The following is a 16,250-nucleotide window of genomic DNA, read 5'->3' as shown; positions in this document are numbered from 1 at the left end:
ATCTGCTGACTGATTAGATCCAGTATCTATTACAGATGAACTGGATATCACAGCATGTTGTTAATCCGTCATATCAAACTAAACAGTGTTGCTGGTGTAAATATACTCCAATAAAGTCAGATGAGGGCTGCTGTTGCCAGGTAACGATGATGTCACACTGGATCTTCTGATCTTCAGCATCGTAGCGCTCGGAGTCTGATGTTGGCTCATGTGTTGTCAGACACCAACATGACGTTCTACTAGTCAAGGCCTCACCTTAACCCACTGATGCTGATCACACAGACCCACTAATAGAACTGTTTGATCAGGTTTATGCAGCGTCACCATTAATGTCACATTTAATCACATTTACATTACAAGCCCACTACAACCATTATCAACATGTTAAATTACATTATACATCTGCACTGATTTAAAGTATTTTAACCTGATTCATTTTTCCTCCTTAACAGTTCATTCCTCAAATCAAACAAGATATTTGACCCTCAAAAAATGTACCAACAGGTAATTTTGCAATAAAATATTTATTTTTCAGCTTTTCCAAGTGAAATCAAACAAGTGTGTTTAACAGTGAAACCAGAGTGAAGCTGCTCATATAGAGTCCAATCCAGGCTAAAGTAAGTTGAGTAGAGCAGCATCATCAAAGTGTCTCTGAACACGGTGCAAGATCGCCATCTGCAGGACAAAACTAGTTTTTCTCCTCGTCAACATTGAGATGATGTCATCGTACAACAAAACATGCAGATCAGGTGACATGACTGTCTGAGAGGCGGAGTTAAACTGTGGCAGGTAAGCATGAGGAGGAGGAGCAACAACATGACGCTGGAACATCATCACTGCATTATACAGTTTCCTCTCTAACTGGATGCAGCTGTGAACAAGAACAGCTGTGGAACCAGCGTCCTGAATGCAGGTCAGTGTGTTGCTGGTGGATGTGCACATTTGTGGATGTGTGTGTTTGATCAGTTAAAAGTCTTTGTTGTGGAGTCTGACAGCAGTGGGGAGGAAAGACCTGCGAAATCTCTCCGTCCCACACCGTGGGTGCTGCAGCCACTGAAGGAGCTGCTCAGTGCTGTCACAGTCTCATGCATGGGGTGGGAGATGTTGTCCATCAGGGATGACAGCTTAGCCGCCATTCTCCTGTCACTCACCACCTCCACTGGGTCCAGAGGGCATCCTAGAACATCATCCAGGAAAACAGAAAAAGCAGGGAGTTGCAGGAAACTAAAGATGGATTTGTAGGCTAATAGTTAGGCTAACACACTTACCTCTCATCTTTTCTTTCCTCACCAAACCGATAGATCCTCCACTTCTTTTAAGTGTTTTAGCATATTTTCAGTTCCTGCAACTCGTCCATCAGGTTATTGTCTCCCCAGAAACACTTCCCGTGTGCTTTTGGAAATCTGTTTTTTCCTATTTCTGTTGTGTTTTGTGTGCTTTTGCAGCGATTTTCTTATTGCTGGTGTTTTCTTAAGTTGCACTCCATTTGGCCTCTCAAGGCCACCGTAGTTTCCTCCTTTAACAGTTTGACTGTTCCTGTGATGTTTGGACCTAAATGTTATTCTAATGTCTTATTTCAGGACAAACTCTGGATCACTCGTCTGTTTGAAAACAAATCCACATGATTATAGATTATTGATCAGCTTGAATCAAACTCACTGGCTGAATTTCTTCAAACTGCGTGTGTTTGTTTGTGTCCTGTTTAGTTTGTCCTCAGCCTCCTTTAGTGCTGACAGTCCCTGTAAAACATGCAGTCTATTTATAGCTGAACCTGATCCAGCTGGTTCCTGCAGTCAGTGCAGGCAGATATATTAGACCTGATCAGGGGAAACACTGGGGGCTCAGCCCTGGAACCACAGCAGCTGTTTAAAGTTATTGAGTGTGTTTGACAGTAAAGTGAATGTAAATGTGAGACACTGTGTGCTCACAGCTAAAGGCTGCAGTCAGCTGTGTTAGAGCCTCTTTCACACAATGATCCTTTAATAAACACTCAGAGCTCCATGTTGATGCAGCAGTCATGTGAGAGCTCGTGTGCTGACATGTTGACAGTTTGACTTCAGAGCTTCTATTGAGCCATAATGGTTTTTGAATGGCACAACAAACTGTAACTACGAATGTGTACAACATGATTCATGAGTGTAAACTAAGATTTATGATGTCTATTCCATGATGGTATTGTAGTTTTGGGATATTAGACTTAATTCTTAAATTTACAGATTTTTCAATGGACTTTGATGGCAGCATATTTTACTTTTGCAGTGACTGAAGGATAAACCCCTGTTGTACCGTAGAGCCGACAGTCTGCTGCAGGACCCTGAATGCATCATTAGTGTACAGGTTACTCTCAGGCAGGGGCGATTCTAGGATCAGAGCTTTGGGGGTGCTGAGCACTCAGAGAGCTGCCCATCCAGGCAAAGTAAACTTTACTCGTCACGATGAGACGTCTTCCCTGTCTCTGTGAGTCCCTGCATCCTTAAATGTCTCCAGTTGTCCCGAGTTCCCTCTGACTGTCTCCTTGGTGCATTTAAACCCCTGTTCCTCCCTGTCCTCATCGTCTGTTGTCTTCATCTCCGTTATCAATCATCATAATTGTACCATCTCTGTGCAAATCTGCAAATTTCTTTATTAAATCATAAGAGTCTTAAATTGATCAAGTCTCTCTGTGCCTGGGTCCTCGTCACAAAGATGTCACACTCATGTTGCAGTTATTTGCTACAGCGCGATGTCCCCAGCAGGTCCCTGAGGTCATGTGATCAGGGCTTACTTGCTATAAAACAGACTAAGATGAGAACTAAGGCTGACAGAGCTTTTGCCACTGTGGCCCCGACACTGTGGACTCTCTCCCTCATACATTAAGAACTGTGGACTCGGTCGTTGTTTTTAAAAAAAACAACTCAAAACTCACCTTTTTAAACTGCTTTTGGTTAAATTTCAGCCTGTTTTATATTGTCTGTTTCACCCTTTTATTATTTGTTATCTTATTTGCAACACTTTGTGATTCTGTCTAGAAAGGTGCTGTAAATACAATTTATTTATTATTTATTTGTTGTTTTTTGTTGCACACATTAAAACATGTCGTTGCACACAGGGGTGATTCTAGGATCAGAGCTTTGGGGGTGCTGAGCACCCAGAGAGCTGCCCATCCAGGCAAGATAAACTTTACACGTCATGATGAGACTTCTTCCCTGTCTCTGTCAGTCCCTGCATCCCTAAATGCCTCCAGTTGTCCCGAGTTCCCTCTGACTGTCTCCTATGTGCATTTAAACCCCTGTTCCTCCCTGTCCTCGTGGTCTGTTGCTGTCTCGTCACAAAACATGACATCACTGTTTTGTACATTTTAACACAATCCCCACATTTGTGAAAGAAAAGCAAAACACTGTTTTGAAAAGTCTGTAACAAAACCATCAAATCTGATAAAGGTTATTTAAATGCTGCCAAAAAAGAATGGATTGGAATTTTAAAAAATACCTATTCTAACCTTAATTACTGTTGGAGAATAATGAATGATGCTCATAGTCAGTAAACAGTAAACTGAGTGCATTTTTTGGACAGAGATTCACTTTTAATGTGTATGTATAATATAATACAGATACATAAAAATACACTCCAAAAATAGAAGAGTCCTTGAAATGTACAAAATATTATTACAAAATTAGAAAAATGGAGACACCTTGGCCCATGGTACAATGTATACAATGTATGAAAAGATCTTTAGTGCAGATGCTACTAAGGCTCTGCAGAGTTTTTCTTTTCTTTCAACCTATGTTGCCTCACCTTGAGGTTGGCAAATCTGTTGATCACATTTTGGTGGTCAAGTCTCTCAAGCATCTCTTTCTCAACTGACATCACAGTCAGGTGCTGGAGTCTGCTTTGACCCATGGTCCTGCTCAGCCAGGTATGGAGCTGATGAAAGACACTAAAAGACCGTTCACAGCTACAGCTGCTAACTGGGTTTGTTAGGGCAACCTGAATAACAGTTTTCAGTGTGGGGAAGATCTGATTATCCAGAAGATTGTACAATGTTAACATATCTGGGATGGCACCAGCCTCACTCTTGAGCTTCAAAAGGTTTTTGGCAACCGTGACTTCCTCTGACTGAAGCTCAATATGGTAATGCAGTGCCAGGGCTGACAACCCAGTTTGTTTTGCAGATTCTGTACAGCAGCTTTAATATAGGGAGAACACAACTTCCAGATTGTATGAGTAAAATTAGTTGTTGTTTTTTTTCTTTGCCAGTTTAACAGTTTCTGTTTTGCCTGTCACTGTTCCCTGTCTGTTTTCTTACCTGGTTCTTCCTGACCTTGTACTTTCCCCTCATGTTCTCCTCTTTCCTCTCTCCCTCTTTGGACTGACAATCATACACAAATAGATTGTATTCAATTAGATTAAAAAAAATACTATTAAGATCACTAATAAAAAAAAGTCCTCTCTCAGTCTACTTTCAACCAAAAGGCAAATAACCAAACCACATGTACATCTAATAAAGGATATAAATATTGAAACACTGATCCAACATTATCCTTTACTGATGGATCATTTGATCTTACACTTTTACCTGAATGTTTTTTTGAAAAAACGTCCTCATATCATTAACAAATCAATTCAAATCAATTTATTTATACAGCACTTTTCACAGGATAAAAACCACAAAGTGCTTCACAGTCATATAAAACAGAAATACATAAAATACATTAATTATCAAACCTACAGCACAAATCTAATTAAAAGCCAATCCAAATTAATGAGTCTTAAGCTGCCTTTAAGAAAAATAAATACAATCAAGGCAACGAAATGATGGTGGAAGTGAATTCCACAACCTGGGGGCACCGCTCTAAAAGATCTATCACCTCTGGTCTTAAAACGAGTTCGTGGGACAACAGCCTTGGTTTAGATGATCTCAGGCTGCGAGAGGGAGCGTGGGGTTATAAATTATCAGAAATGTAGGCAGGGGGCATCGCAATTCAAAGCTTTAAAAGTCAGTACCAAGATTTTAAAATGAATTCTAAAATGTACTGGAAACCAGTGCAATGAACATAACACTGGTGTAATGTGCTCTCTTTTTCGTGTCTTAGTTAAAAGCCTTGCATTATGAACCTGGCTGTCTCTCTGTACACACACACACACACACACACACACACACACACACACAAAACAGGAGTTATAAGGTTAATGGGCATCCAGTCAGTTAGCTAGTTAGTACCTTGGGTTCAATATCGGCACATATGACAAAATAAGCAGCTTCTCTCATTACATTTCAAACAGGACAGTGGTAACAACAGCAGCTACGGACAATGTTAAGTTTTAGATTTTAAATAGGCTGTATAAATTTCAATGGGAGCAACAGGACGGTCAAATATCACTGATTTTACTACAGAGCAGGACGGATTGTAGGGCAGCAAACATAGGTTTCCCACACTGCAGGTTACCTGGGTGTAAGGTTTTTCAGCTAAAAAGAAACATGGTCTGACTCCTACCTAACTATAGAAAGAGTAACTGAAGGTTAATCCAGGCACTTCCACCTCCGCTCCGCTGCGTCTCAGCCACTATCGCTCTGGCAGCAGCGGCTAGAGCCGGAGAGCCGGAGATGGAACAAACCATTTTGGGAGGGGGGAGGGGTTATCTATACTTTTGTTGTAAAAATGTTCCATCTCAATTACGTACTGTATGATTTCTATATTTTTAGTAGTGTGTCCCACAAACAGCAAATATTGTCCAAAAAAGTACGAAATCTTTGGGGGTGCTTTGATTCATGGGCTAAAATGCTGCTCTCAGGTTAAATGTCTGACTGTCAGCAGAGAACTCTGAGGATGTTTGGATGAATGTGGAGCTGAAACAAAGTGTTGACAGATGTTTGTGTTTCAAACAGGAAAATGAGCAGAAATAAATCAGCTCTGAACAAACAGCTGCCTGTCAGTATTATTATGGTCTGTGCAGACTAACATGTGCTGTTTATTCACTCAAACTAATCTATTCTGTTTTTCTACGTTCAACAGAAAATCTTATGTGCTGCGTTCACTGACTCCATCCTCTCTGACTGTTACTGACGCAGTTTACTGCTGAGGAAAAGCGGAGGGGACGTAACAAAAGCAGAGTGAAACGGAGCGCTGTGATTGGTCAGAGTGTTTGTGGCTGTGGGAATGTGGACCCTCTGTCCCACAAGCCCCTCCCTGGTTTTTCCCTTCCCGAAGTTTTTCTCTCCTGAACTTTGACGCTGATCGTCTCCGTGTGAAGCTCCGTGTTAAGGTAACGTTAGCAGTGTGTAATGTTTTCCTGGCTAACATCAGCTGTGTGCAGCTTAGTTCAGCACAAATCTGCCGCTCCATAGTTCACGGTAATGGACTCACAGCTGGACCAACGAGACTGACCCACCCTGAGCTCTGAGTGAGGCCGCTGTACGTGACGTGGAAACAGATGTTTGTGCCGAAAAAAGGAAATAAGCTGTGAATATTTGCTCTGTCGTTTGTTTCTCTGCTCGCTCTGCTGTCGCTTTGTTTTTAAGAGGAAAAAACGTTTTCAGTTAGTCTCTGTTTTTCAGGCTCTGAGTGTTTGTGTAGGAATCTGGACTTAAATGTAAAGTTAAAGTAAAGCTGTTTGTCATCGTGTGTCTGGGATGAAGTCACATCAGAAACAGAGGGTTTGTTATCTCTGTGAATAATTAGGAACAGAAACACACCAGAGTCATTACGTCACTGAGAACAGCGAGAAACTCCCTCCTGCAGCTGCGCACACTGACGTCAGCGCTGCACAGCCTCTCTGCTCTCAGTGCACACAGGTGACAGTCAGTAACCATGGATACAGGTGACAGTCAGTAACCATGGATACAGGTGACAGGGAGGGCTTCTGTTGGATGAAGAGTCCCAATAAAAGATCTCAGCTCATTAACAGACAAACGTGTCTCTAGAGTAACTCGACTGGAAACCATATGATCCACAGATTTACACACGTGTGCAGTGATTTGTGTGTTTCATCTGAGGACTCACAAGCGTGTGCTTCAATCCACACATCCCAACCTGAATAGATCGTCATCATTTACACTCAGTTTATTAAGTTCAGCTTCACCAATCAAAAACCTTCCTGTGCACAAATATCTAAAACATCTGGCTCCATCACACGTGCAGTTTTGAGACAAATATCAGGCTGTCAGCTTCATGCAGCACAAACTGAGCTACAAACAGATTTATCAACATTTCCATTTTTTTCCTTAAGATTTTTTTTGTTGCTGAAAAACAAAGGAACTGTAACAATGATGAAGAACTCAGTGCTCTGTTTGCTTATATCAGCATCATCCTGTGACTCCAAGCTTTACTTTTCACTCTTTAATGTTTTATATACATTCTGAGCAGCATTAACATGAGTTAGCTTAACAGTGCAGCTGGCAGTTAGAGTATGAACTCTGTAAGCAGTCAGCTCGGTCCTGGACATTGTTACTGACATAAAGCTGCAGCCATGTTTGACCTTTGTAGGACTACAGTAATGGAGGATTTGGAGGCTGAACTCAGCTCTGTGACACTTTTTGTAGTGAACTGATGAAAGCTGTGTCTCAGATGGATGTTAGTCCAACACATCAGACGTGACCTCTGCAGCTCTCAGCTGATGTGCACATGAATGATTTGTGTTTCCTCTGCAGGTGAAGGTAGAAAGTGTGTGTGAGCTGATGTGAATTGAGCAGCATGGGTCAGTGTGAGGACAGAGAGGAGGGAGTCCCTCCCTCTAAAAGCACTCTGTGTGGGGAACATGAGAGCCAGACCAAAGCTCAGAGGTGAGATGACCATCTCTAACTGTCCATGACTCTTCTCCATGTCACAGCTCAGCACTCACATCACTGCTCCATCATTATTCACAGGAACCCACCTGGACCTCCACCCAGCTCTGTGTCCTTACAGAGTGACCGGTCTAAAGATGTCATCATTTATTTTAAAGTGTCTGCTGCAGAGAGGTGAGCTGTTAGTAAGATGAACTCTTTGATGTTGTTGGATATAAACTGTAGTGCAAAAAAGTAATTCCCTCTAATCCCATTTAAACTGTTTCTTAAAAACGTGACTTTGGTTTCTGAACAACTGAAAATCCACTTTAGCAACCAGGAAATTAAACATGTAAAGGATCCCGCAAATGAGCGATAGAAATCCGATCGGTGCCCATGTAATCACAAAAATGTGCTGGCATGATGTTGGGGGAGCACAGGTGTGAGCAACCTTTTTTTGCCAGTGCCAACATTGACTCCGCCCCCACCATGATGCCGCCCTGAGCAGCGGTTCATGTCGCCTGTATCAAAACCCACCACTGTACACAGGAGAGGAAACAGAACCATGATTAACACTAAATCAAAGAATATTAATGAACCCAGGAAACACATAAACACTGGGTCACAGGACCATAACAGTTACTTTCTGTGTAACACATTTTTGGGGCGTTCTTACTTCACATCACTACGAGCCGTCAAACATCTCAGCCTAAAAAGAAACACATGAAAGGCTTTTGTTCCTTCATTTATCACCAGGAGATGTCACATAAAAACAGACGACGTGTGCCAAAGCCGTGGGTTAAAAGTGGGACAGTGATTTATTTTGCAGGTAATTTCAAATGCAGCATTTTTATCAGCTCAAAAACTTCAACTGACAAACTAACAGACAGAAAGAGAGAGAGCTGAAGAAAGATCAGGATGGACAGGAATAAGAGAGCTTACATTTAAAGGACAGACTGCTTATTAGTGTTGGATAAACTGAAAATGTAAATCTCACACATGTTTTTAAATCAGATATCGGGTCTGTACATGTGACATGTTTTTTTCATATTGTGAAACGTGCTGCAAAAAACTGAGTCAGACTAACTGTGTTTGATTCAAGCTGAAAACAATCAGAATTAAAAGTTTGGGTTCCCATCTACTGATATTTATTTATTATATTAATGTTCAGTTCATTTTTATTTCAAACATGTGCATTCACAATCATTACAAAAAGCAGGAACTCCAGCAACACTTGAAGAAAGAAGAACAATGTTAGGTTTTGTATTGTTGATTGTCATTTATGATTAGAAATATCTACTCATATATGCTTAGAGTTTTATAATTAGTTGTAGATTAATAGAAGTTTGATCCTTAGTAGTCTGCAGACACACGTTGTGTGCATTCCAGAGCACTCTGGCTTTCACACCCACATCCTGGGAGCATGGGAGAGGCCGTGCCTTGTCTTATTGTTTTATGGTATAGGAGGACACCTACTCTGTATCTGGTTAAGCATTAGAGTCTTTTGTTTAGATGGACCGCTAGACTCCTGGCACCAGCTTTGGGGAGTCTTCCTGGAGTCACATCTTGACCCCACACATTTAAAACAGGACAGTGGTAACAACAGCAGCTACGGACAATGTTAAGTTTTAGATTTTAAATAGGCTGTATAAATTTCAATGGGAGCAACAGGACGGTCAAATATCGCTGACTTTACTACAGAGCAGGACGGATTGTAGGGCAGCAAACATAGGTTTCCAACACTGCTGGTTACCTGGGTGTAAGGTTTTTCAGCTAAAAAGAAACATGGCCTGACTCGTGACAGACACACACACACACACACACACACACACACACACACACACACAGGGTATTCTTTGTTCACATGTATACCTATATGAAACGTCATATGTTCATGAACCTATGTATGTTCATGTAACCACAATAAAAGGAGTGCTATGGGGAACCTGGCTGAGAGTCTGACGGAGGTCAAGTGGGTGGATGGGTGGAACGACACTTGGCTCCAGGCAGGCCTCCTCATGCATGAGTAACACAAAGAACGTTGCCTACTTGTGTCTTGCTTGCTGTGTAATTACATTGCCTTCAACGTTCCAGCGAATGGGTTCAAGCTACGAACCTATCAAACAGCTTTAATAATTGACCAACGCGTTTCAGCTTGTGGCCTTCATCAGGGTCGTTCACAATCATTACAAAATATACTTCCATTCTTTTGTTTGAAAAGGAGTAGGCAGAAGTATACACTTATTATTCCCTACCCCCTCAAATTGTACCTCTCATTTATTTAATTTTCTTTGTAGCACAAAGTTCAGTGAGCTTTGAACCAAAACAGGTGGTAGAAACGAGTTACTTTTACTTTCTTACTTTGAGCACAAACAGCACAAATCTGTTCAAGATTCTGATAATTTTCTCTTTCAAGACCCTTCCTGTGTGCACAAATGTATAAAACTAAGCAACAAGAAAACGATCTGAGTCAGGACAGTATGGGAACAATGATCAGTAGGGCTGTGCGATATGACCACAATCTCATATCCCCATATTAAGACATCTATCGTCCGATAACGATATAAATCACAAAAATGTAACATTTTCTGTAAATTCTGTGAATCTCGGGCAGCTCAACTTGCGTGAAGTGTTTCCAGCTGGGCGTCGTGTACCTGGAGTCGAGTGTTTTAACTGATGCATGAAACTACATTTTTAGACATAGGTTGTAACGGCCGCCGTTTTCTTTGTGAGTATTTATTACACAGCGTGCTGCGGGGAAAAGCCTGTTCTAACGTTTGAGTCTAAGGTTTATTTTTTAGCACCTGACGGCTCTTTTTTGCTTCTCATCCGTAAATACTCTGCATCTTTCACGTGATTCAGTTTATTTTGAAAAGTCTCAACAGGATCTTGAGCTTTATTGTGAAAGGTTTATGTGGAAAATAAACAAGCGGACACGCCGTGGTTTTATCGTCGTTGTTGCTAACGACAACACATAAAAACAGGCGCTTGTCCGTCTGTAGTGTGGTTATATTAAATATAAGAGAAAGAGAGAACTTTAAGACAGTGGTTCCCAAACTTTTTTTGCCAGGCCCCCCTTTTTTACAAGAAAAATGTTCGCGCCCCCACCACCTAACCCCCCCCTGCACAAACACATCCTCCAAACACACACACCCATGTTTTGTTTACAAACTCCATTGCGGTTTATTTCACACCTCAAACATTTAGTAAACAATTAAGCAAATACAAGTAAACGGCAATAAATTACAGGTAGTAATAAAATATACTACTAACTCTTTTACGCTGCGTCCACACCTACACGGGTATTTTTGAAAACTCAGCTGTTTCTATGCGTTTGGGCTTTTCGTCAACACGTAAACGGCGTTGCGATTCACCGAAAACGGAGATTATTTAAAACTCCTTTTTTGCGTTTACGTGTGGACGAGGATTACAGAGTTCGTCACACAACGTCAAAGGTATGTGCCTTTTTTCACGTCACGCTGTGCGCCACGTTATTGTTTACATGAGATGAATTGCAGAATGGCAGATAGAGACACAATACTGTTAATCTGACTATCTTCAGGTTTTACACACTTACATATACACACGCAGTTACTGTCCCTCCATTTAGAAAGGCAGAGGCGTCACGGTGTGATTATTTTACGTGTAGTTGTTTTTTTTCCTGTGTAATAATTTTCAACATTGCTGTCAATACATTTTTCAAAAAATGCCTCTCTGTGCAAAATGGGTTTAAACACATAAACAGCTGTGGGATCCTGTTTGTCCGTGATTTGGAGAGCCCAGCCCGTGCTCCCGCAGGGAAAACTATTTGCAGGGGAGACCTACCTTGGCACTTGTGCAGGTGAAGCCAAAGGGAAGATATGCTTCACCATATTTTCCTGTCTTTGGCTTGGAAGGAAGTTGGTTTGGAAACATATTTGGCGATGCTTCATCTCCTGCTTTGCGTTTGTGTGGGAGCCCCGTCAAAAACCTGTCCACAGTGTCCAAGCGCTCTTTTTTTTTTTTTCTTTTCATACCGCGCCCCCCCTGCAATGGCTCTGCGCCCCCCCTAGGGGGCGGGCCCCACACTTTGGGAACCTCTGGTTTAAGAAATTAATATAGCCACTACAGTGACCATCAAAATGATGAAAAAATATTGCCGTAAACAGTTTATTTTGCGACACCACGAAACCAACGATAGCGTAAAATGAAACGATAGACGTTTTTCTATCGTCATCCGATATATATCGTTATATCGAACAGCCCTAATGATCAGGTCTCCAAAGTGTTTCTACACTGAGAAGTTTCACTGTGGATCCACTTCATGTGAACATCAGGTGAACTCTTCTGCTGTGGATCAGAGTTTCACACAGTCACAGAAACAAAGTTCTCCAATTCAGCAAAGAAGAGTTTGAGCTGCATGTGAATGAGTCTCTCTGACAGCTGATTGGTGCTGATTACAGCTGTCAGCTGATGTGTTAGTTTCACTCAGGATTAAACATCTTCAATTCAAACTGAGGAGATAAAACAGTCCAAATGTGGATAAAACCATGTGATTCATGTGTCTCCAGGAATAAAGTCAGAGCCTGCAGGAGCTCCAAGTTCATCCTTGTTTCCTCAGACTGTTTGAATTCAGTGTGTCAGAGAAACAGAAACATGGAGGTGTGTTCATGACAGCGTCTGATTCCTGATGTCAGACAAACTACATAATTCAGCAGAGCTGATGTGGAGCTGAGATCTGCATCAACATGAAGTTCACTAGGACAGTCACAGATATCATGTGTGAACATCATGTGATCCTAAAGTGTCTGAGAGCCCATAAAAGAGCTTTAATTCATACTGAGGTCGGAGTTTACAGTGAGCTGACTGTATCACACTCAATTTCAATTTCAATTTCAATTTATTTATATAGCACTTTTCACAGGATAAAAACCACAAAGTGCTTCACAGTAATATAAGACAGAAATACATAAAATACATTAAAATACATTAATAATCAAACATACAGCACAAATCTAATTAAAAGCCAATCTAAATAAATGAGTCTTAAGCTGCTTTTTAAAAGAATAAATACAATCAAGACAACGTAAAGATGGAGGAGAGCATTCCACAACCTGGGGCCACCGCTCTAAAGATCTATCACCTCTAGTCTTAAAAAGCGAGTTCGTGGGACTACCAACAGCCTTTGATTAGAAGATCTCAGGCTGCGAGAGGGAGTGTGGGGTTCTAAAAGATCGGAAATGTAGGCAGGGGCATCACAATTCAAAGCTTTAAAAGTCAGTACCAAAGTTTTAAAATTAATTCTAAAATGTACTGGAAGCCAGTGTAATGAACGTAACACTGGTGTAATGTGCTCTCTTTTTCGTGTCTTGGTTAAAAGCCTTGCAGCAGCATTCTGGACTAACTGGAGACGCTCAAGATTCCTTTTGCTCAAACAAAGAAAAAGGCTGTTACAATAATCTAAGCGAGATGAAATAAAAGCATGAATAACCATTTCTAACTCAGATTTAGACAGCAAAGTTCGCAGTTTGGAGATGTTCCTTAGCTGAAAAAGGCAATTCCTAATTAACTGTCGAGAGTGTTGCTCTAGGGACATGGCAGAATCAAAGATCACACCAAGGTATCTGAGGCTCAAGTGAACAGATGAGCCAAGAGAACCAAGGTGCTGTTTGATTAGAGATATCTGGTTGTCGGGGCAATAATTAATGTTTCTGACTTCTCAGAGTTCAACTGTAAGTAGTTGTCACCAAGCCACTGTTCAATGGAAGCTAAACAATTAATTAAAGAGGACAGTTTATGGACTTCCATCGGCTTAAAAAGAGCAATAGAGCTGGATATCATCCGCATAGAAGTGATAAGACACCTCAGGAACTGCCTAATTATAAGTCCTAGAGGTAACATGTACAAAAGAAAAAGAATAGGACCCAGAACTGAACCCTGCGGTACCCCACATGTCAGATCCTTAGAATGTGACATAAACCGATTCGCAAAAACACTAAAAGATCTGTTGGAGAGGTACGACCGAAACCACTCTCAGAGCTGTTCCTAATGTTCTGTCAGTTTCTGCTTGTTGTGTTTTGTTATTGGAAGGTCTTAAATGTCAGAGTCAGCAGGTGAGATCAGATTTCTGTGATCCCTGATCTGGATCATGTGACCTGGTTTCTAGGTTACACGACAGGTCAGAGGTCAGCGACTGTAACTCAGTTACTCCTGTTAATGTGAACTCACTGAGTGTTTGTGGTTTGCCTCTCAGACTGACTGAGGTCCACAAGAAGATGATGATGGAGGAAGAGGAGGACAGAGCAGAGTCTGCAGGGTCCAGCTGTCCGTCTGTGAGGAGTGACCGGTCCAAAGATAAAAATCCAGACTTCAGTGGTGAACCTGGACCAACGAGGTCAGAGAGCTGTGATGACTCCTTTACATGTTTGTGTTTCCTGAATAAATCTGACCTGAAACATCCTCAGATTGTTACAAAGATTCATTAAAAAGAAAACAATGAAAGAGAAAAGATCCAAATGTTAGACTTGGTCATTTGCTGTTTGAGGACAGTGATGCTCATATCTGTGGGGAAAGTGTGACCTGAGTGGGTTCATGTTTGTCTTTAAAGAGCTGCTCTGATTCTCTTTGTGTCTGATCTGTTAAACAGTCTGAGAGGTCACACAGAGACCCAGCAGCTAAAGCCTGGATCATACTGGCTGCTGTTACTCCATCAGGACAACACTGAACCACAGTGGTGTGGATGTAGTGGATAATCCCACCATACTGATGCTCAGAGTTAATCACAGGGAACAAAACCAGATGTTACCTCAGATTGTGACCTTTGGAGTGGACGATGCAGATTTCAATAGAGAATATTATAATAATAATAATAATAATAATTATTATTATAATATTACCAAAAGTACTGACTCGTCTGCCTTCACACACATGTAAACTTGAGTGACATCATATTCTGAATCCACAGCATTTAATATGATGTCAGTTTATGAGTTCAACATATAACAGCTTAAACTGTTCTACAAGAGTTGATGACAACTTTATTTTTGGCACAGTGCAGTCATACAAGTACTGTCGCCCTGGCAACCACCAAACCTATAGTCCTCAGTCAGATTGTCAGATGGAGAAGTGTGATTGGTCACTCTGGAGAACACGTCTCCACTTGCCGTGTGCTTTGTGATGTAAGGCTTGGATGCAGCTGGTTGCCATGGAAACCTCTTTAATGACACTTTGTTCTTGAGCTCATCTGAAGGCCAAATTAAACTCTGCACTTCACCATCCACTGACCCCACTCTGTGATTTCCACCACGCGGGACTTCACTGAGCTCCTGAGAGCTATTCTTTCACAGATACTTGTAGAAGCAGTCTGCACGCCCAGGTGCTGATTTGGTACGTATACGGTCACGGAAGAGACTGGAACACCTGAGTTCAGTGTTTTGGATGGTGAGTGAATTCTGTTGGCAGTATCCTCCTTCAAACCGAGGCAAAAATTGAGCATTTCTTGTGGTTTCCTGCCTATTTGGAGCTAAAAGAGGCCACGAAACATGAGATATCAATGGAAAGCCCAGGATGTCCTCTATCTAGCACAGCAGGAGTTAGTAGGGCAGCTTGAATAACTCAAAAGATATAGACCGAAAACAAATGTCCATTACAGAGGACATAAATAGGCTGCTTCTCACGAGGATATTGTGTATATGAAGTAAGTGTCTGAAGAAAGTAAGACAGACACAAATCAAACAAGTCATTGTTCCAAAGAACGTCAAAGAAAAGTAAGAAAATGTTTTAGAAGCTTCAAACTGACATGAACGATCAGCAGGTACAGAAATGTTTAGAGCTGCTGTACAAAGTCGTCACAGCAGATTCTGTCAGCAATGTTTCCCATATTTATTTGATCTTATAGATGGATCGTACTGCAATGAGTGATCACCTGGAACAGGTTTTCTTTTTCTTCCTGGATACGACTCATTTAAAAACTATATTAACTGCTGGAAGTCATGAAAAAACCATTTGGACAAACATGGAAACAATCTGTCATGTTGTCCTGTGACAATAAGTTTCCTAACATATCATTTAAAGTCTTTAGTTCTAATCTAACAGTTGTAGTGTGATCAGTGGAGAGAAAGCTTTGAAAATGATGGTGGTGACGCTTCACTCCTGAGACTGAACTTAGGAAGTATTGTAAAATATTTAAACCCTATGTAGACGTCCTGGAGCCTTCATCTCACAGCAGAGAACAGTCTCATTAGTTTTACTCAGAGGAAAACTTGTCCTGATCAAAATGAGGTTGTGGGAAAAGAACAGGAGAATCACATAAATAATAGTGAATAAATATATAAAGAGGAGCTACTGGAGTCACAACAACCCAGAGACGCTACAGAAGCTGATCTGTTAGTGTTCCCTTTGATTGCTTCCTTTCCTCAGTCTTTCCTACCTCTCCTCCTTCTTAGTAATTGTTGTTTGATTTGACACTAGGACCAGTGTGCAGTGTGGGTTCCCCTCAGACTGAGTGGGAGAGGGTTGGCCCACTGCATGA

The sequence above is a fragment of the Oreochromis aureus genome, linkage group 3 (assembly GCF_013358895.1).
Source record: "Oreochromis aureus strain Israel breed Guangdong linkage group 3, ZZ_aureus, whole genome shotgun sequence".
In the NCBI taxonomy this organism is placed as follows: domain Eukaryota; kingdom Metazoa; phylum Chordata; class Actinopteri; order Cichliformes; family Cichlidae; genus Oreochromis; species Oreochromis aureus.
Note: the sequence above shows the minus strand (reverse complement) of the source record.